Raw genomic sequence first — 22,861 nt, forward strand, 5'->3', positions numbered from 1 at the left:
CTGCATGACAAAGATTTTCTTGCTGGCCTCAGCACAGGCTTGGATGTATCACACCAGTCACCTTCTTGAAGCAAAGAGCATTTTGGCTGCACTACTATCCTTTTCAGCTGAGGACTGTGAGAAATGAGTCTTTTTTCTTTGCTGATCATTTCAAATCCTGCCACCAGCACCTTTGCTTTCACAGGCAAGGAATGCAGTGAAGACAAACTCCAGGCAAACATTTAGAGAGGCAAGGTGGAGAACAGCAAATACAAATACAAGAGACAGAGCGAGAATACAACAGCAGGAGATAAGAGTACTGGCACTGAGTACAGGGAGTGCAGGGGCACTGGCAGGCCTTTCACTTGAGATGCTTTTACTTGCCCATAGAATACCAGCCACACAGAAACAAAGCTTGGCACAGGAAATCACTCCAGCTCTGAGGCCCTGTTTCCCAGACAATGCTGCCCAAGCCCTTGGAAACACAGCTGGGATTGCTGACCTCCCGACTGATGGCTGCCATCTCATCTTCCGACAGGTAGGTCTGGCTGATGACATTGCTCAGAGTGCCTCCATCCATGTACTCCATAACCAGGGACAGTTCCTCACCCACAAGGTACCTGAAAGAAGGAAACAAGGGCGTGGAGATGAATGTACATGGCTAGGTTGCTGTTTGGAAACGACGGATTCACTCTTCTTTTCAGATCCCTTTGAGACAAAGACAAAATAAAGGAATAGACATTCCCTCTTGGCTGTGCATTGTTTGCCATCTGTGCAGTCTCAAGGAGAAAGGTACAGCTGCAAAAAAAGAGATGTCTTAGATGGGCAGCAAGCAAAATGTGCAGTTTAGTAACAGCCCAGATAAAAAGCCTGTCATGCATGGTGTTTCTGGAAAAAAGCACCTAGTCTTCCTGGCATGCATAGCAATGGAAAACAGTGGCAACAATCCAAGGGAAATCCTTGTTAGTTTACCTGGACGTAAGAAGACGCTTGAATAAAATCAAGCTCCAAAACAAAGTGGTGGCTGTGAATATAGAGATCATTGATTTAATAAGAAACTACTCATCCGGGTTTTTGAACAATTTTCAAATACCATGTGCCAGCAAAGACTCATGCAGACAAAATGCAATCTCTTCCCATCCACTGGAGATGAAAAGAGCAATAATAATTAGGTAATAATTATAGCTCAATTTTCTGGCAGTGACCAAAGTGGGATTTTACCTTGCATGTTTGCAGTAGGTGAACAAACATTCATGGGACAAAAGCACAACTCACCTGTCTAAACAGTTGACCAGGTTGGGATTCCTGTTCACCTTAATGACCATGAGTTCATTGACTTTTAGTTTGTTCTTCCTCAGTCCTTGAAGCTGTATTTTCTTGATGGCCACCTAAAATGACATTGAAAATCAGTAACTTGAGAGGTTGCTGGCACGAGACCACAAGGCACATGGAGTGAGTGATTTTGCAATGACACAGCTGAGCTGTGCCAAACTGCCTTGTGATTAGGCACTGCAGTAATTAGGAACTGACATTCCAACAGCCCATTTCTCTGCTCCCTTGGGAGGCAGTTACAGGACAGGTGGGGCCACTGACATTTTTCCTTGAGCACTTGGTAACAGTGGTGTCTCAGTTATCACCCACAAACCTCTGACCACACTCTCTGCTGCATCGTTTGGGACTCAGAAGAAGTAATCCTTGCCTTAATACTCTGTGGATACATCCTGGGCTATGGGCAGGGCTTAGGGCTTTCAGGGACGCCTTGCTGATCTCTCCCTATGTGCAGTTCCCAAGTGCAGCACTGCAGGTGGCTAAGGAACTACCAGTAACTTTCAGATGGATTTCCTGGCAGCCAGAAATGAGAACTCAGGACTCTGAAGCTGTAGCCCCAAAGAGCAGTGAGGTGCTCGAAGGCACCACCTTTGTTTTAGCAGTGGAGAGCGAGGGAGCGCATCCTTCTCTGAAAGGAACCGCTGCCCTCCATGCCTTCCTTCCGGCAGCTGAGGAGGACAAAGTCCCAAATGTGTTTTGTGGGATGGCACCGGTCTGTGCTTCTTGTGCCTTTTCAGCACAGCTCTGCCCAAAGCTCCAGCCACAGCTCACACCAGAGGGGAAAGCCCTCGAGTGCAGCAGAGCCTGCAGGGGCTGTTGACATTTACCTCTCCTCCTGTGGTAGTGTCGAGTGCTTTGCAAACATCTCCAAAAGTCCTAGAAACAAAACAGAAGCAGAGAAAGGAGAAGCTATTTAGATCTTGCAGTGAAAGCCAGCCCACACAGGAGATCTGTGCTGTCAATGCCTAAGACCTGCAGGACACTGGAAGCATGTCTTTGACAATGCCTTCTGAGTACACTTAGAAATTCTGATCAGCACTGACAATCTAAGCCCAGTGCCTGAACACATGTGCAGCTTGTCTGCCTTCACACTTGATACCTATTCCACCAGCAAAACGCCTGATGCATAGTTTAGTACAATTAACATTGCTTGGACTCACCCACTGCCAATATTTTCCAGTTCAATGTATTTTAGAATAGGATTTTCCATCTTCACCATTCTCCCTGAGGGAAACAAAATGCAAGATGTTCACTTTAAAGCAGAGATCCCACCTTCTAGGAGATACAAAAGGCAGCCCCACTGTCTGGGGCTTTGAGCCCTCCCTTGGTGGACAGCTGGCTAACAACAACAGGAACAGCAACTGGAACAACAAGAGAAGAACAGCAGGCCCACAGCACAAGTTGCTGGTACAGAAACTGATTTCCAGCATCCTTTGAAGTTAGAGACATCTTGACAGCAGGCACACAGGGAAGCACCGGGAGATACATTCAGAGGAGACTGAGACCAGAAGAGAATACCTTCCAAGGCAAGTAAGTTTGTCATGTAGAAACATTAAGGAGAGCTGGAACTAACAGTGCCTTTGTTTTCTTGGGAATAAACACTGTGAGATTTAGAAAAGGTTTCCTACTTGCTAAGATTAAATGCACCTGGACATCAAAAATCAATTCCTCTGAACAGATGCCAAGTACAGAACAGGAGGAATATTGCCAAGTGTTCCCATCTTTTCCACTTTGCAGCAGTTTGCCAGAAGAATGCCTCTGCGTTTGTAAACCAGAGCAGCTCATGCTAGAACAAATCCCCACGGGGCTTTCAGCATCAGGACCCTCACCCTTTATGAGCAGGCTGAGCCCAAAGACGCCCTTGCCCGTGCCCCGCATGAAGAACCATGCCGTTTCTCTTCACCCTGACAGCGCGGATCCGTCACTCCCATTGCACTCGCCCTCTCGGCACTGCACACGTCCCCATCTTCCCAACTCGGCACGGCGGGCACGGGCACAGAGAACAGCAGTGCTCCTCAGGCGCCCCTGTGACACAGAGAGCTGCCCAGAGGAGACGCTGACCATCTTGTGAGCCTAGGCCGTGCGAGGCAGAAGCTGGCCCAGAGAAGGGGCTGCTGCCTCAGGCAGCTCCGCGCTGCAGCAGCCGGGCAGCAGCGGGACCCTACCAGCTAAGGAAGGCTCCAGCCTCTGCATTCCCACAGCCCTCAGGGGCAGGGCAGTGACCACAACAAGGCTGGCAAAGCCCAAGCATGAGCACTGACAGGCACTGATGGGAAGAACCCAGAGTCAGCCTGAGCCCCGGACAAGCTGTTGCCCCCATTCAGGACACAACAGGATGGGCTTTGAGATCAGCCACACCGAGGCACAGATCAGTGCCCTTTTTGTCCAACTGGTGATGGTAGACACAGAATCCACTGGGCTCTCTTCTCAACCCTACCAGATCTTATCTGAGAGCACAGTACTGGCAGCTGTTAAGGGTAAGAAGCAGATTCATTGGGTTGTACTGCAGAACCATAAAGGGCTTGATGTGTTCTACTAGAGACTGATCTCAGCAGGGCTTCTGCCAGTGGCTAGGACTCAAGTAGTCACAGGCTTCTGCTGATCCAGGGACAATCCCTGCTTCTGCCTTTGGCAGAGAGGGAAGCCCAGGCAAACTCCAGCCAGTCTATGCTGCCCTCAGAGGCAGCAGGAACACCTAGAGCTCTCTCTTGCTGCCTCGTAGCACTGCCAGCACTTCTGTGACACTAAACTGAGCAGAACCCTTTGGTACAGCTATGCTGACACGTGCACACAACACACTGTCCCTCAGATAAGAAAGATACCAGACGTACTCTGCTGCTCCAGGGAGTCACCCGCCATCTCCTGTTGCTGAGCAGCAGCTGGGTCAGCACGGGAGGTGAACCAAGTGCTCAGGCTCCACTTCTTCAGCTGGAGAGCAAAGGCTCCTTGGGACGGCACTGCTGCTGCTGCAGCAGCTTCAGTGTCAGAGTCGGTGTAGATCTGAGACAAGAAATGAGTTGATGTCAGGAAGATGTGGCAGAGATTGCCCTGAAATGCAAGAGAGATTGCCATTTGAAATGCAAGCCCTTAGGAAGCTGCTGTCAGCCACATGCAGAGCTCCTCAACTGGATTGCTTTGGATGTCCACTTGTGAAACCAAATGGTCAAAAACAAAGGCTGGTTTTACTCGAGTTCATAGCCAGTTTCTTGTTCTAAAGGATGACTGCAGCAACGACCGCTCCACTTCCTCCCAAAGACTCCTTTCCCCCTCCTAGGTCTGCAGATATATTTGCAGCTCCTCATTCTAATGTTCTACCTCCTGCCATGAAATTCTCTTTTTCTGCACCTTCCTTGGGAGGAGCTTATCCTGCAGCATCTCTGGATGGTTCAGTTCCTGGGCCTCATGCCAGCCTCGGGGCTCTTGGTTGCCCGTCATTTGCTGGAACTCTCTGCAGGCTGCCAGGTAGGATGGCGACACTTCCACCTCAAGTCAAACAGAACAAAGCAGTCAGAGACTACAGCTTGTCCCCGTCAGCCAGGAGTCATTGACTGGGAAGAAAGGAAAGAAAAGGACAGGAGCATTCACAAGGGGTACAGACAGCTTGTAGCTCGTATTCCAAATCTATGTGAGTGACCATGTTCACCTGCAAAAACACCTCAAGAAACAAGGCCACCTGGAAGAAGCCAGCAGGAGTTCATTCGGATGACTGCTGGCTAAATGGCCAAAGGAGTAATGCCACTGTCTAGAGCATCAGCTGAGATCCAGCAAAGCAGGAAGTGTCCTTGAGAGCAGCTCTGAGAGAGGCCTCATCAGGATGGCAGGCAGAGGCATCACCCACCCCCCTGCTGCTCTGCACTGGAAAGGCAAGGAGGGCAGAAACCAACCCTTGGGTGACTGCAGTGCCTATTGCTATTTCACTCACTTGCTTTTCTGGAGCCTTTTGCTCCTGAAGGAGGCCATTCATTTTCTCTTTGATGATTTTAATTTTTTTGTCTAGCCTCCTCTTCCTTACCTTGGTCTTAGCCTCAGTTTCATACAGCTGTGCCTGCATCTGTTTGTCAATTTTCTGCAAACAACAATGGAAAGGACTCTCTTTCATGAGTGGAGTGGCTGCCATTCCTTCATTCACCTGTTTTTGTTGATTGCCCCTCTGCATAGGGAGATTCTTCTCCTCTTGGATGTCTTCATTCCTCCTCTTCACTGCCATGATGGCACTCTGAGCTCCAGGCAGCTCTGCCTGTGGCTCTGCCTTGATGTTCTGTACACACAAAAGCAGAGCAAGTGACTGAGAGCTGCCATCAGGCTCAGCTTTTCCCTCTTTTAGCCTCAAAATCACATTTATTCAGCCCCTTCTTTCTGCTTCCCTACCCAGCTCTGTTTCCACTGTAAACATCCTGTCCTGGGGCTGTTCTCTGCAGATTCCAAGGCTCTGTGCTTCCAGTGCCTGTGGGACTCCTGGCCTCCTCAGTCCCAGGAGCTCTGGTTTATGCCCCTCTTCCTGCCCTTCCCTCTGTGCCCTGGCCAGTCAGGCTCACCTGGCCATTCTCCTGTGGCTCTTCCACCTGCTGCCTGAGCTGCTCTTCCTGCTCTCGGGCAGGAAACAGCTCTCCCTGGGTCTGGCATGGCATCTCAGATGAAGCAGTGTGGTCCTGCTCTTTCTCTAGAAGCACCTGCACAGAAAGCAAGAGAAGATGGGTTTCAACTTCCCATACGCCCTTTGTGGGCCAAGACTCACAGACTGCTGGGCTCACACGTTCCCAAAGCACTGTGCTGCTGCTCTCCTGGGTCATTCTCTGCCCGAGGGGAGGCACAGATTCCAAAGTGCCCCTGGCCCTACAGTCAGGGGCCATCTGGGACTGAAGCTCCAACAGCCTCTCAGGCAGCTAACAGGGAAGGGGTGGCATTTCTCAGGGGTCTGGTGAGGGCCTCCCTCTGCTTCTGCCATGTCCTGTTTGTCTTTCAGTAGTGACTGACACCCCACCCTGTCCCACCGCTCCATCCTGGCTCTGCAGGGGCTTCCTGGGTGAGCTCACTCCTTGTGAGAGACACTTCTGGAGTTCACATTCTCTTCAGGCCTGCACCAGCATTCCTCCTTCCTGACATCCACACTCTTGTTAGAAAACCGGGTCATTCAGGAGATGAGGATGCATGCAAAGATCTCTGATGGAAGTCAGAGAACCTCTGTGGCCACCTCAGTATATGGAGGAGGATCAAGGTGTTTCTTGTCCCTCTTTTGTCAACTGAGAATTCTGACCAGCAGTAACAGAGTTTCTCATAAGGCCCCATTAACGAATGCACTTATACAGCCCTGGAGATGCCAGTGAAGGAAACCATGTGTCATGTAATGCGTGTATGAGCAAAGTCACCAGACCCCAGCTACAGCATGGGATAGTTCCACTCCCTCAGGACATGCAAAAATTTAAAAAATTAAAAGAAGGCTTCAGGTCAGAAAAGTCTGGAGTAGGAAAACATGAGGTGAAAAAACAACCATCTCTGGAGGGGGAAACATCTCTGCCTGCTCAGGATCCATCAATGGAACTTGTCTCTACTCCTCTCCTGAAGGGATGCCTTTAGGTGAGCTTTGCATCTTCCACTGCTTTGGAGCAGAGCCAGGAAGATTCAAATAGACAGAGAGATAGACAGATCTCACTTTTATAATCTCTTTTTACTGTGCTGTGGTATTTACATTCTTTGAACACAGAGAGATATAGTGCTCTCTCCTAGGTTTTTTTAAAGGGAAGATAGTGAGAAACTTAGAGAAGAAGAGAAAACAATTATTATCTCTACTGGCTGTTCTTGTTGTTTAGTACATGTAGAATATGTTCTAGTGATTGTTTACTGAAAGTGATTTGTTAATTGGATTTTAGTGGTAGTTGTTTATCTTGATTAGCTAATTAGATTAAAGCTGGGTCCTGACTGTCTGGAGACAGTCATGAGTTTTTCTTTAGTAGCTTTTTAGTATACTATCTCTTTAGTATAGTACTAGTGAATTATAACATAGCTTAAGAAAGCATTTGTTTAACCTTCTAAATCATAGAGTCAAAGCACATTATTCCCCACATGGGGGTCACCCTGAATCAATACTGTCCTTTCTGTCACTACACACATCAGCACTCGGTAGCAGTGCCCTGATCAGCAGCCATCCTGAACTTACTCTCCTTTTGCTTCAGTAACCCACTCTCTTGGGGAATCTGTAGCGTGTGGGTCCTTATGGAAGGCAATCAGACCCAGAGCATTGCTGGGAACTGCACTCTTTGTGCATCTGTGCTCGGGCAAGTTCTTCGCTTGGACTCAACCACACTGATGGTGCTAAAGTGGCTGGAGTCAGAAATGCAGCCCAGCCCCTCCAGCTCCTCTAATCTCTGAGCACCAGCTGGAATGCAAGGGCATTGATTTCCTACTCAGTTCCCAAACACAACACACACTGATTCCCTGGGCTGCCAAAAGACACGGGAGTAATTAACCTGAAAGTGATGTGTTTCTGCCAGTGCTGGAAAAGGGCAGGAAAGACTGAGAAAAAGCTCCCTTGCTCCCTGGAGAAGGAGAAATTACACAAGACTTCTCCTTCTAGCAAACAAACAAACAAATAAACAAACAAAATATGAAAGTGTTACCTACTCCAGTGTCTAAAGTACTTGGATGCAGTGAAGGGATGTTTGGCAGGGAAACAGCCCTTGTGCTGAGCATTGGCTCTATGGATCCAAGGCATGGATCTATGGAAATCTGCCTGAAGGTCCCTCAAGAGCCCCCATTGTCCAGGCTAAAGCTCCCTCAGCACCTCCTCCCTGGCCTTGTGCTGCACCCCTTGCCCAGCTCCCCTGTCCTTCTGTGCCCACGCTGCAGCCCCTCCATGACTTTCTGCTTCCCAGGGCCCACAGCTGCACACAGCACTCCAGCTGTGGCCGCAGCGCTGCCCAGCACAGGCCACGCTCACTGCCCTGCTCCTGCTGCCCCACTGCTGCTGACACAGGCCACCGTGCCCTTGGCCTGCTTGGCCCCCTGGCCCCACGCTGCCTCATCTTCAGCTGCTCAAGGCCGCCAGCCCTGCGTCCTTTGGGCCCACACAGCTCCCCAGCCACAAAGGTGCCCATTGCACTTCAGATACAGCAGGCACCATTGGAAGGTGTACATCCTGGGTTTAGCATTACAGGACAGCAGTCAAGGACTTGCAGCTTTGCTCCCATTCTAGGCTCCAATGCAGTTTTCAAAGCAAACTACACAATAGAAGGAATCAACAGACACATGCAGTGTCTGGTTTTTGCCTCAGAAGAAAGATTCAGAACTACTCCCTTTGTTTCTTTTGCCACACTAGACAAGAATGGTCCCCCACAGCTTCATGGACAACACAGTCATCTCCTTGCAGCTTATCAAAGAACAAGAAACAGGCTGACTCAGAGCATCTATCTGCTCTGCTACCGGCTGCTCTGCCTGAAGGGGCAAAAGAGCAACCTGGCAACAAAGGCACCAAAATCCCTGACTTCAAGCAGCAACTCTACATCCCCAGTGTGTCTCTGAAATACTCCCAAGTAAGCACATCCAAGAAGTTTGTGGGGACAAAGCACCACCAAGAGCTTTTGTGGTCAGATCAACATTTTTTTGTGCCTGCAGCAACTTGGCCAGTCTGTGCAGGGGGTCGGGTCTCTCCACGCCACAGTGTCCCCTGTGTATCTGACAAGGCTGAGCACAGTGTCTTTGACATGCTCCCTGCTCTGGCATCAGGCTGGGAGATGCTTCAGGCTGGCCCCTATCAAAATGCCAGGAAGCTGGTGCCTAAACGTGACAGACCAAAGCCCATTGTCCAGCTGTCACAGGCTGGGGGCAATCATCAGGCCCTGGCAGGACTCCAGCACTCAGCATCCTCAGCCAGCAACAGCAAGTGCTGGCTGGTCAGAAACTTGCAGCTCTGCCCTGCACTAAAGACAGCAGCACACACAGCTGGCACTTACTGGCTCAGAATGTTCAGGCTGTGGTGTGAGCACAGCTGGAGGCTGGCGCTCATCCACCTCATCTGCCTCCTCTTCGGCCTCCTCTCCATGAGCAGAGGGAGCCAGAGGAGAGACTGCTGTTGGATCTGTGATCTGCGGACAGACAGCAGTGTGAGGGACAGAAAGTTACCTATAACTTATAACCTTATTTCTATTCAGCACTTTATTCTATTCAGCTCTATTTCGACAACCAGCTCTGCTAAGGACAAATCAGAAACTTTGGTAACAATGGGATTCTAAGTCACTGCGACTAAATTTAAATGGGCTAATTCAACAGAATTGCTAATAGTTCTGAATTAGACATTATGCCCTGGCTACTATCAACAAGCAACATTCTCTCTGCAAAATGAGCTTTTCATTCCTTGGAAGTTCTTAAATTGAAAATTAAGAAATAGCCAGTGATGCCTTTGTTATTGCTGCTGCAGACATGAAAATGGATTTTCTTTCAGCCTACCCAGCTGGCCCTCTACACTCTACTGCCACAGGCCAAGCTCACAGCTTGCTCTACAATTCCTAAGCACCAGGAACATGAAATGTTCCTGTCTCACTCACCTCAGGATCAGCACCTCTGAATACACGCTTCAGGTGACCTGGAGTGGGCAAGGGAAAATGAACAAGTGCTGTGAGAAAACTGCCTGGGCTGCTGAATCCCACAGAAGAGGTCAACCCAAACAGAGAGTATTTTTCTTTATCAACATCCCTTCGCATGACATAGTTCTTTCACACAGCCAGCAAGAGATCAGGACAATAATCTTGGTTGTACCTACACTTTGGCCTGTCTAGTCAGTAAATTAATACAAACATGATCAAGAAAATGCAAATTGTTCTTTATCACTCAATGCTTCTCTTCTGTCCAACAGATAGAGCAGCTTTTGTTCTCTTGTCTTTCAGGTACTTTTTTCAAAAAAAAAGCTGCATGCACTAATTCCCATTAAGTTGCTGAAAACAGTCACCCAGAAAAGCTTGCCCCAAATCCCCCTGAGCTGTGGCAGTTCTATTGTGAAACAGCACCGCAGCAGCTCCAGGCTCAGGAGCAGAGACTCACTGCTTTGGCGGTTGCACTTCCCTGCAAAGGGAATCACTCTTTTAGCACTCAGTCAAGGGTCAAAACACACAGTCAAATCCTTTCATTACAAAATTTAGAATAAAAGAAGCTTTCCCTGAGTTCTGGGGAGAACTACAAAGTCTTTAGAAGGCCTTCTGAGAAGGCCTCCTAGTCTGCATTTTGGAAGTTGTCCTGCTTGTCCCAGCAAACTGAGGAAATGACAGACTCTGGTGCCACAGACTCTCCCGTGGAGGGAACGGAAGCCCTGCAGGTTCCCCTGCAAATGCTGCCCCTGTGGCTACAGACACCCCCTTTTAGCTGAACCTCTTGACAGGAGCTTTACCAAACCAGAGGCATCCTAATGCTCTTTCTCTTTCAAAATCAACTCAGTCACTAAGAAAGAGCAAGAAGACATGCAAAAGCCAGGTTAGGTTACACCCTAGCCTAAATAGAGTTGAAACCTCTACTTACTTGCCAGGCTGGTAATGAAATAGGCGGAATAAACAGTGCCATACATGGTGCAAACTGCAGCAGCGAGTTGCTCAATCATTGTAGCACTGTGCTTCAAGTTTACTCCAACCAAGACTCCTGTCAGTGTGCAGCTACATGCTGACAAAGGCCACAATCAGGAGGATGCTCCTGATCTGAGCAACCCCTAGGACTGCTCTGGCACTGAGGTCTTCCGTGCACCAAGGCAACCTTCTGATGTCACCACAACGATGTGCCAACCATGCCCTGATATCACAAAGCAAAGTATGACAAAGCAAAGCATCACAAAGCATGTTAGTCTGTGAATTTTTGCAAAGCAATAACCAGCCTTTCCTACAGCAAACACAAAATGGCCTTGGAAGTTCTCCTCTGACACAAGGCAGCACAAACTCCCCCCATGGGCCAAACCCTGTTGTTCAGGGATCCAAGAGGAATTCCAAGAGTGCCCCAAGCACCTACAGCCTGTACCCCAGCTGAGCACTCAGATGGGACACAAGCAAAGGAAACCAGACCAAGAAAATGGCCCAAAGCATTGTACAGAACCAGGAGAGAAAGCACTATTGGCATAGCAGCTGAAAAAGTTCCTAACAAATCACCCTATATATCTGCATGTTTATTGGATGTTCCCAGGGCTGCTGTGTATGTACATCTCTTCCTGTGCTCTTTCTTCCCCTTTGGCAGCAGTCGAACTGGCAGCATCTGCCCGCCAGCAGCAGCTGCTCCAAGCTGGGAACGCCGCTGGCGGTGCTGATTTCCAGAGGCTTCTGTGTGCCAGGGGAAGCCAAGGCAGGAGCGGTTGAACGGTGCTGGCGCTGCTGCTGCTCTGTGCCAGAGAGCCCCGGCTGGGCAGGGCACGGTGCCCACTGCGCTGCAGGCTCCTTCTGCTGCCACAGCTGGGCACACCAGCAACAAGGCATGAAAACCTGTGGGCAAGCCAAGGGGTGTCTGGGGCTGCACTGCTCTGCACACACCCAGCACACCTGCAGCACAGAATCTTAACCCTCAAACAGGTAAACCAAAGGGAAACAGCTGGAAAAGATTTCATTTCAACCATTCTTTATGCTTCAATAGAAATGACCAAAATGAAAGTTACCAAGCAGGGCTGATCCACACTGCCAGCTCAGTGTGAGAAAAGAGGCATTACTGTATTTCAGTGCTGGGTGTGTGAGGAATCACTGCCCTGAAACATGCACACCCACGTGTTAGTATCCATGGAAATAAGACATTACTTTCATTACTTTTATTCATTACTTTGCTCAAACTCACAGGCTAAACATTCTCACAAAGTATTTGACATGTTTAAATCACTTCCCCATAATTACTGACATTTAGAGTAGGGGTCTCTTGAGGGTCTCTGGTGGTCATGTGGTTGAACATCCCATTCCTCAAATTCTCCTCCTCTAGTTAAGAGCCTTCTTCTCCTTCAATGCATTGCAGCTACTTCCTCAGTAGGCCCACTGTCTTTTTTCTCAAGGCTAAGACATCCACGTGCACGCATTAACCACTGGTGTGAGGGAAGGTACAACTAAGCACTGCCTGGTAAAGCTTAACAAATTCACAATGTGCTGCAGGTCAACACTTCCCCAACACCTCTCGTTCCTTCTCTGGGAATCAAACACAAGCATTTTGTGATCACTGAGCCCAAGGCTGCCTCCAGCCCTCCTGTCACCCAGCAGCCCTTCTCTCCTCCCAAACAGCAGGCCCAGCAGTGCCTTCCCTCATGGGGTCAGTCACCAGCTGTGTCAGGAGTTCTCTGTCACACACTGCAGGATCATCCTGGACTGTTTGCTCTCCGCTGCACTCTGTTGCCAGCAGACATCCCCACCCTGTTCCATGCCCCATGCAGAACCCTGCACCTGCTGTCCATGGGCACCTGGAAGGGGAGGCACTCACGGCAGAGATGCAACAGCTGCCCTGGGCAGGAACCAAAACCCTCTGGCGGCACAGCCGCTGGCCTGGGTCTGCACAGCTCTGCACGCCCTACTCCTCACGGGCTTTGGGCTGGAAATGCAATTGCACTTTCTGCCTCATGCAGAAACACCAGGGCTGCACAAACAACGGCCAGCAGGCCACATCTCAAAGGCACTGCAGCATGGAGCTGAGAAGGAAGAAGACCCTTCCCCAATTGCTAATCACACCAAAACTACCATAGTCGTGACTTTTAATCTTCTGAATGTAGAGTTGATTCACAGGGTTACAAGGGAATCTTCCAATGGAGTTGAAGGTTGGTAGAGTTTATATTCTAAGTCCTACTCAGACTGTTGATTTGAAAATTTATTTGAAAATATTTTTTAAAAGGCTGTGCAGTCTCATGGTTTTGTTCTAATACCAAAATGTCTAGATGAAATGTACTGTCATTTTAATTACATCCAAACTGATTAGTCTGTAAAAGCTTTCCTGCAAAATAGCCACTAAACAAGAAATGAAAATCTGTGGACTGTTGACTTTGCAAATTTTTACTAAACTTATCAGACAATGAGGCATTTTTAGGTAGATCATAGAGCAAAGTAATTCCTATGGATAACTTGATTTGGATAAACTTGTTGATTTCAAATTAAAACTGCCAGCACGTACTTAGTGGAAATCTGAATACTCACTTCTATGAGCTCTGAAGTATTAGATAGTCATTGTTTGCCATATTAACAAAAATTATCATTCTGGCTATTTTTTTACTTACAGTCAGCTCTTCAACACTGTTTGTAACATCAGAAAGAGAGTTTGTAGCAATGTAAACCATGGGTTGGTGGAGCATTGCAGAAGGCTCCTATGCCAGCACTAAATGTTCACATTTACCATGGCATCTACTTCTTGCCTTTAATTCCAAGATACACCTCAGTTCCTGCAGTATAGATTCACACTTGTAGAGTGTATTTGCAGCTGGTTCTTACTTCCCTGTCCAGAAAAAAATCATGCTTAGATCCCAAATCAAAATAAAATGAGCAGAGAAATAGGTTCTGGATAGGTATAGCAAGAACTAAGAGTTTTTTTGCAAATATGTTGAGAAGTTGTTTGTACCTGCTGCAAAAAGGGCAGATTAAAGACTTGCACTCTAACTTGCAAGCTGAGGTTTGCCTGTTCTTTCTGGACTGATTTCTTGAGGCCAGACACTGAACCTAATCAGTAAGAAAATCAAAACCATAAGAGTAGTTTGAAGAATATTGTAAATTATTCTGTCATGATGCTTTTTGCCTAAAAGTTCTGGCCATCATCTGATTGGAGTAATTAGAGGAGATCGAAGCCATCACACTGTGCCTGTGCACACAATTCCTTCCCGGGGTAATCCATGAAGCAACACTGACAAATCCACACCAGCAGCTGCTGCCACACAGCCATGAAGCAGAGAACATGTATTTCTGCTACACTTGGACAGCTGAAGATGCCTCTGCTGAGCTAATTTTAGTGACTGCCCACAACAGACAAGACCTTGTGGTCAGTCTCCAGCAAGTCAGGGCAGTTCATATTCTGCCTAAATGAAGTAAGTCTAGCAATACATAGATCATGGAGTCTAAGGAAAGCCAGCAGCTGTGGGAGATTTAAATTGTTGCCGTATCTTTCTTTTTATTAATTTATTGCATTCAATTATTTAAAGCATGGAAACTTTTGGCGTACCATTGGCTGGAAGGTTGGTCAGTCTTCCATTCCTGACTCCTCTGAAAGCATCACCCCAGTGTTTTTATCAGTAGCTCTTCCATCATCATGGCTCACACAGCATTTCCTGCAGCTCTTGCTGGAGTCAGGGAAAGGCACCAGGAGAAGGGGGAGAAAGCTGTGTGCAGAGGCTGTGTCAGCTATGGAGACATTTGTTTCCTCTGATTTGACTGAATGGCTGCAGGAACCTTGCTGGCACTGCTGGCGGGGTGGTATTTGCAGGGCTGGGCAGAGTTTGGGGCCCAGGATCCCTCCTCTCAGTGGGACACCAGGGTGAGCAGCCCATGTCCCAGGCAGGAGCAGAGGTTCTGTGGCTCTGCCCTGGGCACAGGGACCTGCCACTGCCGTGAGCTCCGGCCGCGGCTCCTCTGGGGCAGCTCCTGCTCTGCAGTGATGATGGGCGCAGCTGGGGGTGGCTGCAATGGAGGGGGGCTTCCAGTGGGCTCTGTTGGTCTGCCACACTGGAGCCAGCAGAGCTTCTGGAAGGAGTCTCCTCTTGTGAGCTGCTGGAGCTGGAGCTGGCACTGTCCAGAGCCGCTGTGTTCATCCCTGACAGGAGCAGAGCACAGCAGCCTCTGGGCCTCCTTGCTGCACGATGGCAGTGAGGAGGCCATGAACCAGAGGTTCAGTATGTGTGACTCAGCTTCCTCATAAACTGTGCTAAGAAAACCCTGCATCCCTCCTGCCAGATCTAAGACACTCCAAGAAATCTGTTGGCACATTGGGAACTCAGAATTGTTTCCATTTTGAACAATTTTCTTATGAGTGCTTTTGTTTTTGTCATTTTGTGTGGAGAGCCTGGTTCAAGCATGGCTTAAAGAAAGAGGCCATGAAGGGATTCAGCTAAGGGAAAAAGCAGCCTTTACTAGGCTTGATTCTGTAAATAATTAAGGTTCTCAGCCACCTTTTATAAACAACAAGATTCTCAGACGGTTCTGTCCTTGGTTGCTACTGCGAACAGATGGCCGGTCTGAAAACAGATATGAAGGTTTTGAGAACTTTTCGTATCATGGTGAGAACACTGATCTTGGTTTCAGTAAACTAACTTCAGGTATTGTAAACAAAAGGAGGAGCTGAAGTTTTCTCTACAGCCTATCAGGAGCTCGGGTTTTGCAATATGCATGAAGTGAATTAGCACTGTTATAAAAAGGTGTCGAATTTCATCAATAAACTGGAGTCGATGCTGATCAAGGAAGATGGGTCTTCTCCCTCCACTTCAATAATTTTGTGTTGATTCAATTGATCCTTCAGAGAAGCTTTCCTAATAATATAAAACACAGAGAATTGTGGAGACCCTGAGGGGGCATTCCCTGGTCTAGGGAGACACAACAAGCTTCCCTCAAAAAGCTGTTAGACCCCATTGGCTCCTTCCCCTGTTCCTGTGTCTGTTCCTGTGTTCCTGAGCCACACCTTCCCTATTCCCTGATTGCCTCCTTATCTTTGTACTGCCCCGAGATCAGGGTCAGCCCCCAGGCCCCTGTGGAGACAAAGTGAGATCCTCTGTGTGTGGGTGCTGGGACCTGAACATCTCCTTGCACGGCTGAATAAAACATCTGTGGAAATTATGCAAAGGTCCTTTTTGCTTCTTTGCCCTGGACTATGCTAGCAGCAATTCAGACTGCTACAGAGGAGAAGCTTCACCACTGGCACCAAGATTTTGGCAACTTGACCCCAGGCACAGAGGGCGTGCAGGATGCTGCTCTATGAATTCCTTAACCAGCCATCTCTGGTGCTGGCATATTCCTTCCAGCTTCTGCTGCAGCCAGGGCCACCTTGGGTCCAGTAGATGACATTGTTATTTGAAAAATTCGGCCCACACCTTGGGCAGGAGGCCATGCACAGGCTCTGGTCCTGCAGCCCCCTGCTCAGCTGGGGACAGTGTTCCCTGTGGGGAAGATGGAGCAACCATCACAGGGTCTGGGGGGCTGTTTTCAGCAAGGTGGCCAGGCTCTCTCCCTGCTGGACTCCAGCAATTGTTTGGGGGAGCTGATGGCAAATTGTATGTAGTCCTGTTCATCCTACTCAGAAAACCTGACAGCTTCTATCATTCTTCTGCAGAGTGGGCACGCTGGATTTCTCTCTGCCCACTGCAGGATGCAGCCCAGGCAGAACTGGTGGTGACAGGGCAGAGAAAAATTCACATCCTTCTTAGTGACCTGGCAGATGGGGCAGCTCCATTCTGTCCCCATGGCCATGTCTGTCTGTCCCAGCAGGAGGGAAGAGCTGAGGACCATGAGCTGCTCTCATTTGCAATCTTGCTTGGCCAGAGCCCAAGCTCCAGCCAGAGTGGTCCAGGCTCTGTCAGTGCCCAAATGGAAGCAGAAAGGGATGTTGTGTCACAATCCATTCCTTGGTAAAGGAGGTCCACAGCAGCCTCAACAGGCACCTCAGACACTCAACAGTCAAGGCAGTAACATATGGACAGGACAGTTCATATGGACAGAAATGGCAGTTCATGGCTGGGAGAGCATTCCTAGACATATCCAAGGGCAAATTTCCCAGGAACTCTCCACAGCTCTGGGATCTGCCCATCAGCTCTGTCAGAAGCTTCAGCAGAACAACCAAAGTCCTAAAAAGCAGCTTCCAGACACTTTTCCTTCCCTCCTGCCTGAGTAGCCGGGTTGCTTGCTGCAAAACACTCTTTTTCTCCTCTTCCCCAATGCCCTGAGGACACTTGCAGCCAAAATAAAAAGCTCCTGGCCCTCTGTGTGAGGTGATAATACAGTTTTTATATTTCCTTGCTGGGCTGAAGGAAAGCTGTGCTGTGGGTCAGGAGAGGCCCAGACCCACTTGGCCTTCCTGCAGGCTGAGGTGGTCCCAGCAGACATCCTGCTGCTTTTTTGGGGAATGTGTGAGGGGGAGTGGAGGGGGTGACAGACAGGCCGAGATCATAGAGTGGAAACAGCTCCAGAGAGCCAGTGCAGACTCTCCCTGCTGAATGCCTGCTGGGGCTGGCAAAGAAGGAAAATGCCCCAATAACAGCCCGGTGGCACTGTGTCTCAGGGACAGGTACAGGGAGGTGACAACAAACAGCAGCATGGCCCGGTCTCACAGCTTCTAGGAAGCAGTGACAGAGGGGCCTCATGTGCCAGAGGTTTCAGAAAGGCTGTCCTCTCAAATGGCCACTCTGAAACCCCTCTCTTTGCCTCTTGGGTTTGTGAATGCTTTTGACAGCCACAGCATCCTGAGGCAATGCGTTCCACAATTTCATTAAGCGCTCCTTGAAAAGCACCTCCCATTGTTCACTGAGCTGCCAGCCTGGTCATTTCAGAGGGTGCTGCCTTGGTGGAGAGAAAAATCAATTTTCTGCCTTTCAGGGAGCTGAAGGAGAAGGGACTCTTCACCATCCAGCACCTGGCTGGGTCCCATTCAGAGGTCCTGCTTTGTAGACTTGGTGAGGTTTGCTTGGCAGTTACCAGCGAGGTGAGAACATTGTTCTGAATTGTCCCCCAGGCTTCATACACAGTGTCTAGAGTAGGTATGTGCTTGGTCATCTCGATGTGTGCTCAGGGTCTGCCTTCATTTCTGGTTTAGACCTGATATTTCCAATGTCTGTCAGCTGTCTGTAGGATCTGTGGGCACATGCAGCTGTATTTACTGGCAGGTCGGGTATCTGACACTGATCTTTGAGTTTGGAGCCTTTATAATGCAATGTGCAAATGCAGAAACTGAGACACTAATGATATTATTTGCCAGAGTCCCAGTCTCTGCCCAAGCTGTAATTAAACACTGTAAATTATTCTGTAGACCAGAGCCTGTGTTTTCTGTTTCCTGGCTGAGTGCTTCAACTGCTGGTGTTGCTTTTTTGAACAGGAGCACCTGACTCTTTTATCTTTATCAGTTTTGCCTTTATGATTTGAAAGCAGCTTTTGCTTTATTTTTCTTAAAGGGCCTAAAATCAAAGCTGTGGACATTTTAGAAGGGTTAAGTAGAACACTTAATGAAATTTTTATTTTAGGCCCGCAGTGAGCAGGTCTGAGGCCAGAAATTGGTGCCAGAGTAAGTGCCTTTCTGTGCTTGTGCTCTCCTGCTCTTCCTGTACTTGTATGTTCCCCTGGACACAGTGGGATGAGTTGTCATTTCCTGGGTATTCTGTTGAAGGCAACTGGTTTTCTTTCCAAGGTGATTCTTATGTTTCCCCTCATGGCTTCCCCAGGTGACCAACCTCCATTCCCAGGTGTCCTACTCTTCCAATGTCACTCTGGGAGAGCTCTCTGTGACCTTGAAGAAGGACATGGACTCTGAGGTGGATGAGGTTCCTTGGGTCCTTCTCCAGATGGTGTCCAACTCCCCAGAATTTGTTCAGAAAGCAGCCAGTCAGACCCTGGGGATCATGGTGGAGAATGTGACTCCTGCACGAGCAATGACTGCTCTCATGGACATAAAAGTCAAGCAGGTTCTTCTTCTTTTAGTGATATTCTTCACCTTCGTGTGTGTGTGTGAGGAAGAAGGGATGAGACAGAGAATGGGAATGGTGGGAGGGAAGGGTCCTGTTTCCTGCATCTTATGTGCACTCAGTGACTTGATTCTCCAGCTGTTTTGCGGAGAAAAGAAGAAACCTCACAACTTGTAAAAGTTGTAAAGCCTGGTATGCTTTATTACGACGCGCGCCGGACGCAAGACTCCCCAAAAGGGCATGCGTGCCCCTGGAGACTCCGAGTCCCCTTTTTATCCCCCCTTCCAAATGCATATGCATACAGTTTCAAATTAAGTTCATACATATTCATTCCACGCGACATTTAGCACTAATTCTTCTTTATCGAAGGAATTCCTAAGTCGGGGGCAGATTGACCTCGCGGTTTTCTGTTTTTCTTTCTCTGTCTCCTTGCTGTCTCTGGAATGCGGCCTCTCCTTCAGCTTTAGCTCCACAGACCCTTCACGTCTCCTAGACACTTCACCTAGTTCAGGATGGATACTCTGTCTCATTCTCCCCTTTCCTGGGAAAAAAGTAAATTCTTTTACTTAAGGAAAATTTCCACTACAATAAGTGTCTTTTAGCGCTTTACCATGTACATTCGACAAAGAGGTTAGTACAGCTATTCGTTGTAGCATCCTACAGTTCCAAATTAACAATATAATAGACAATCCTAAGCTTATCCCAACTAATATTAGTAAAACTACAATGGGGTGACACAACTTATTAAGGACTCCATTCGCAGTTGGTGACCATCCAAAGATCACATCTCACCAGTGATTATCTGTATTTTATTCTTTGTAGAACTCTGGTTATTTCCTTTGTATCATGTTGGATGGTAATTAAGGTTTTCTTTCCACTTTCTCGGATTTATTTCAAGACTTCTAATAGGTCTTGGTGCTTAATTAATTGTTTTACCAATGTAAGGTTCGCCCCGATAGGGGTAGGTGGTAGTCTGTGATACATTGTGTAATTGGCTGTAATCAGCTGGTGGGATGTTACTGCTACCAAATACGAAAAATCACACCCAATAATCTTAACAAAGTTACAAATACAAATACAGAGATTAGAATGGTTTCTACTAGACAGAATAACATCATTGCTATTAATTTGTACAGCAGCACAAGCAGTTCTCAAACATACACCCTTTTCCAGTATATACGAGCACAGTTTTCTGGTCAGTGACTGGATGAATTTCAAAGTGACAAATACTCTGTTCAGTGTCCAAACACATCCTGGGCATTTAGCAGTATTGCTTTCACAAATGAATCCCATTTGTTCTCTAGTAATGCAGGATTCTAAGTTTACTATCTGCCACTTTTCATTCATCTTTTCGTGCCCACACTCTATGTTCTGAAGGATAGAGTGTTGTTTCTTCATGGTTTAATCTTAGGGCAATGATGGGATGGATAACATAAACAGTGGCATTACATATGGTAAGCACAAAGGCAGTGGCCACATTAGAAATAGGATCATAGGTGAAATTCACCATAATCCACCAGGATTAAAACTTCCTTTCAAAATCAATTGCATTATCCCATTCAATTTTCTGAATTTCAGCTGGAAAATTACCTTCACCCCTTTCCTATATGATCAGAGCTGCTGTTGCTTGTATCCATAACTGTGCTTGTATACAACTGAAAGCTAAAGACACATTATCTTGAACTATACTAAGTGCTTCTACTATCAATTTGTGGTCTTGGTCCCCGGCCTCTTCATACTTCTTTACTTTGGCAGTACTTTTGAAATCTGTCACTGGCTAGTTCCTAATGCCAATAGAGATTACTATAAAGGCTGCTTCAATTTTGTTAGGCTACCCGCTGCAGCAGCCAGTTTATTCATCAGTATTTCTGAATCAATTCCATTTAAAACTCCTAATCTTGTCCCTAATATGCCAGTTACTGCTCACATACTTGATTCTCGTGGATTACTATAGTAGATATGTTTAATATAAACCTTCTTTATCTCAAAAGGTTTTCCTATGGATCCAGTATACTGATTGAATGCCAGGGACCAAGGCCATTCAGCATTGCTTTGGGTAGAGGTACTCTCTAGTTCTAAAACTTCAGTTATAATTCCATACAAAACAATTCTATACACTAAAGTATGAGCTACTCCCGACCGCAATATACTCATTTTGCCCGAGTAAGTTTTAGTCTCAGTTCATTGTCTCCTGGTGTCACTCCTGAAGGGGCTTCTGGGCCTTCTTCACCCGAGAGTGATGGATCCAGCATTCTGCTCCTTGATTTTGATTGCAGTGAAGGTGGTGAGAGGTACTTGCAGTGGTCTCTCCCACTGTGGTTCCGAAGTCTTCTCTGTAAGAGACTTAACATATACATCAACCCCAGGCTATCCAACTCCCTGCTCCGAGTTCCAGCCACAAGTTTCTCAATTTCTCTGAGCTGTTTGCTTAATGCCACCATGTAAGTGGACATTCTGGACATTCCCCTTGTATTCTATGGTCTTCTATAAGGCATTCCAAAAGGATTCAGCATTCCTTTAGCTCAAAAGGTTTAGTTTGAATTTGCAATAGTGCTAGTGGAAGAGCTTCTTGCCCCAGTCTTATGATTTGCTGCTTAATCAAATGATTTATTCTCTCCCCCTGGCCGCTTGATTGGGGGCGGTATGGGGTGTGAAGTCCTTAATCTATGCCCAGATGGCTACTAATCTGTTGAACTATTTTGGAAATGAAAGGTGATTCTTTATCTGAGGATATTGTGGCTGGAACTCTGAAGCGTGGTAATATCTCTTGTAAAAATGATCTGGTCACCTCTTGAGCTTTGACAGTTCTGGTGGGGAATGTTTCTGGCCACCCTGAAAATGTATCTATTAATGCCAGTAAATACTGATACCCCCCTTTCCTTGGGAGTTCTGAAAAGTTGATTTGCCGCCGCTATACAGGCCCATGGCCTCTCTCAGTCTGACTAAGTTTTGGCCCGGGGGTATTTTGAGGTTAGTCTGCAGGCAAGGATCACATTATCAGCTCACCTGAGTGATAGTGGCATATAGATTCCTGACAATGATACAACAGTCCTTTTAATCAGATGTGTGTTCTAGAAAGCCTGTGGGAATTACTACTTCAAAGTCAACACTTCATTCCAGTGCACTCTGTATCACTCGCAGCCTCGGTCATTTTGAGAAAGGAGCCACACTCTATAAAAGGCTTTAAGTAATTAGGCCCCAGTGTGTTTTCTAGTGCCCTTCCTTCACTAGTAACCACGAAAATGGGAAGGGATTACTAGCTCTCTTTCAATGGTAGCCCACCCCTTGCAGTTGTACGTCTCTTTTGATTAGTATTATTGTATTATGGCTTACCTTCGAGGAAAATCTGTACCTCACCCTTTGCTGCTTTCTTTGCCTCTCCATCCGCCAGCTCATTTCTTTCCTCCAATTTTAAGCTCACTCTCTGGTGTGCCTTAATATGCTTTTTCAGGTAGCTGAACTGCTTCCAGCAGCTGGATTGTCTCTTCTTTCCCTGTGAGGTCAGCAGTCCCCTCTCCTTCCAGATGGCTCCATGTGCATGCACAACTCTGAATGCCTTTTGCTGTTTCTAAGGCATGGGTCCATGCATTTATCTCAGCATCCTGTGCAGAGGTACCTGTTGGTAAGGGTCCACACTCTATTACCTCTCTGCAGGTAGTCACTGTGAACTTTGCAATGTCGCTTTCTTGTCAGTGAACTAGGTCTCTGCATCGTCCGGAGGAGTGTCCTTTAAGTCTGGGCGGCTGGAGTAGGTAGCTTCAGTGGTCTCTAGGTAATCATGGTGTACTGCTTCTCCTTGATTCCACTGAGAAAAGAAGCTGGGTTGACAATATTAGTCACCACTATCTCTCCATCATCTTGCTCTACCATGATGGCCTGGTATTTCAGAAACCTCTCTGGTGAAAAGCCAGTGGCCACCCTTTACTTCCAGTACTGCAGACACTGTGTGGGACACTAGCACAGTCATTTTTGTCCCAGGATAAACTTGTG

At 47.6% G+C, this 22,861-nt stretch overlaps 1 protein-coding gene across 1 annotated transcript in view; it reads left to right on the top strand.

The window, feature by feature from the left end:
* LOC141729543 (uncharacterized) overlaps positions 1-22,861 on the top strand; it is a 525,531-nt gene that overhangs the window by 52,715 nt on the left and 449,955 nt on the right. The window lies entirely within an intron of this gene.

The sequence above is a fragment of the Zonotrichia albicollis genome, chromosome 7, assembly GCF_047830755.1.
Source record: "Zonotrichia albicollis isolate bZonAlb1 chromosome 7, bZonAlb1.hap1, whole genome shotgun sequence".
Taxonomy (NCBI): domain Eukaryota; kingdom Metazoa; phylum Chordata; class Aves; order Passeriformes; family Passerellidae; genus Zonotrichia; species Zonotrichia albicollis.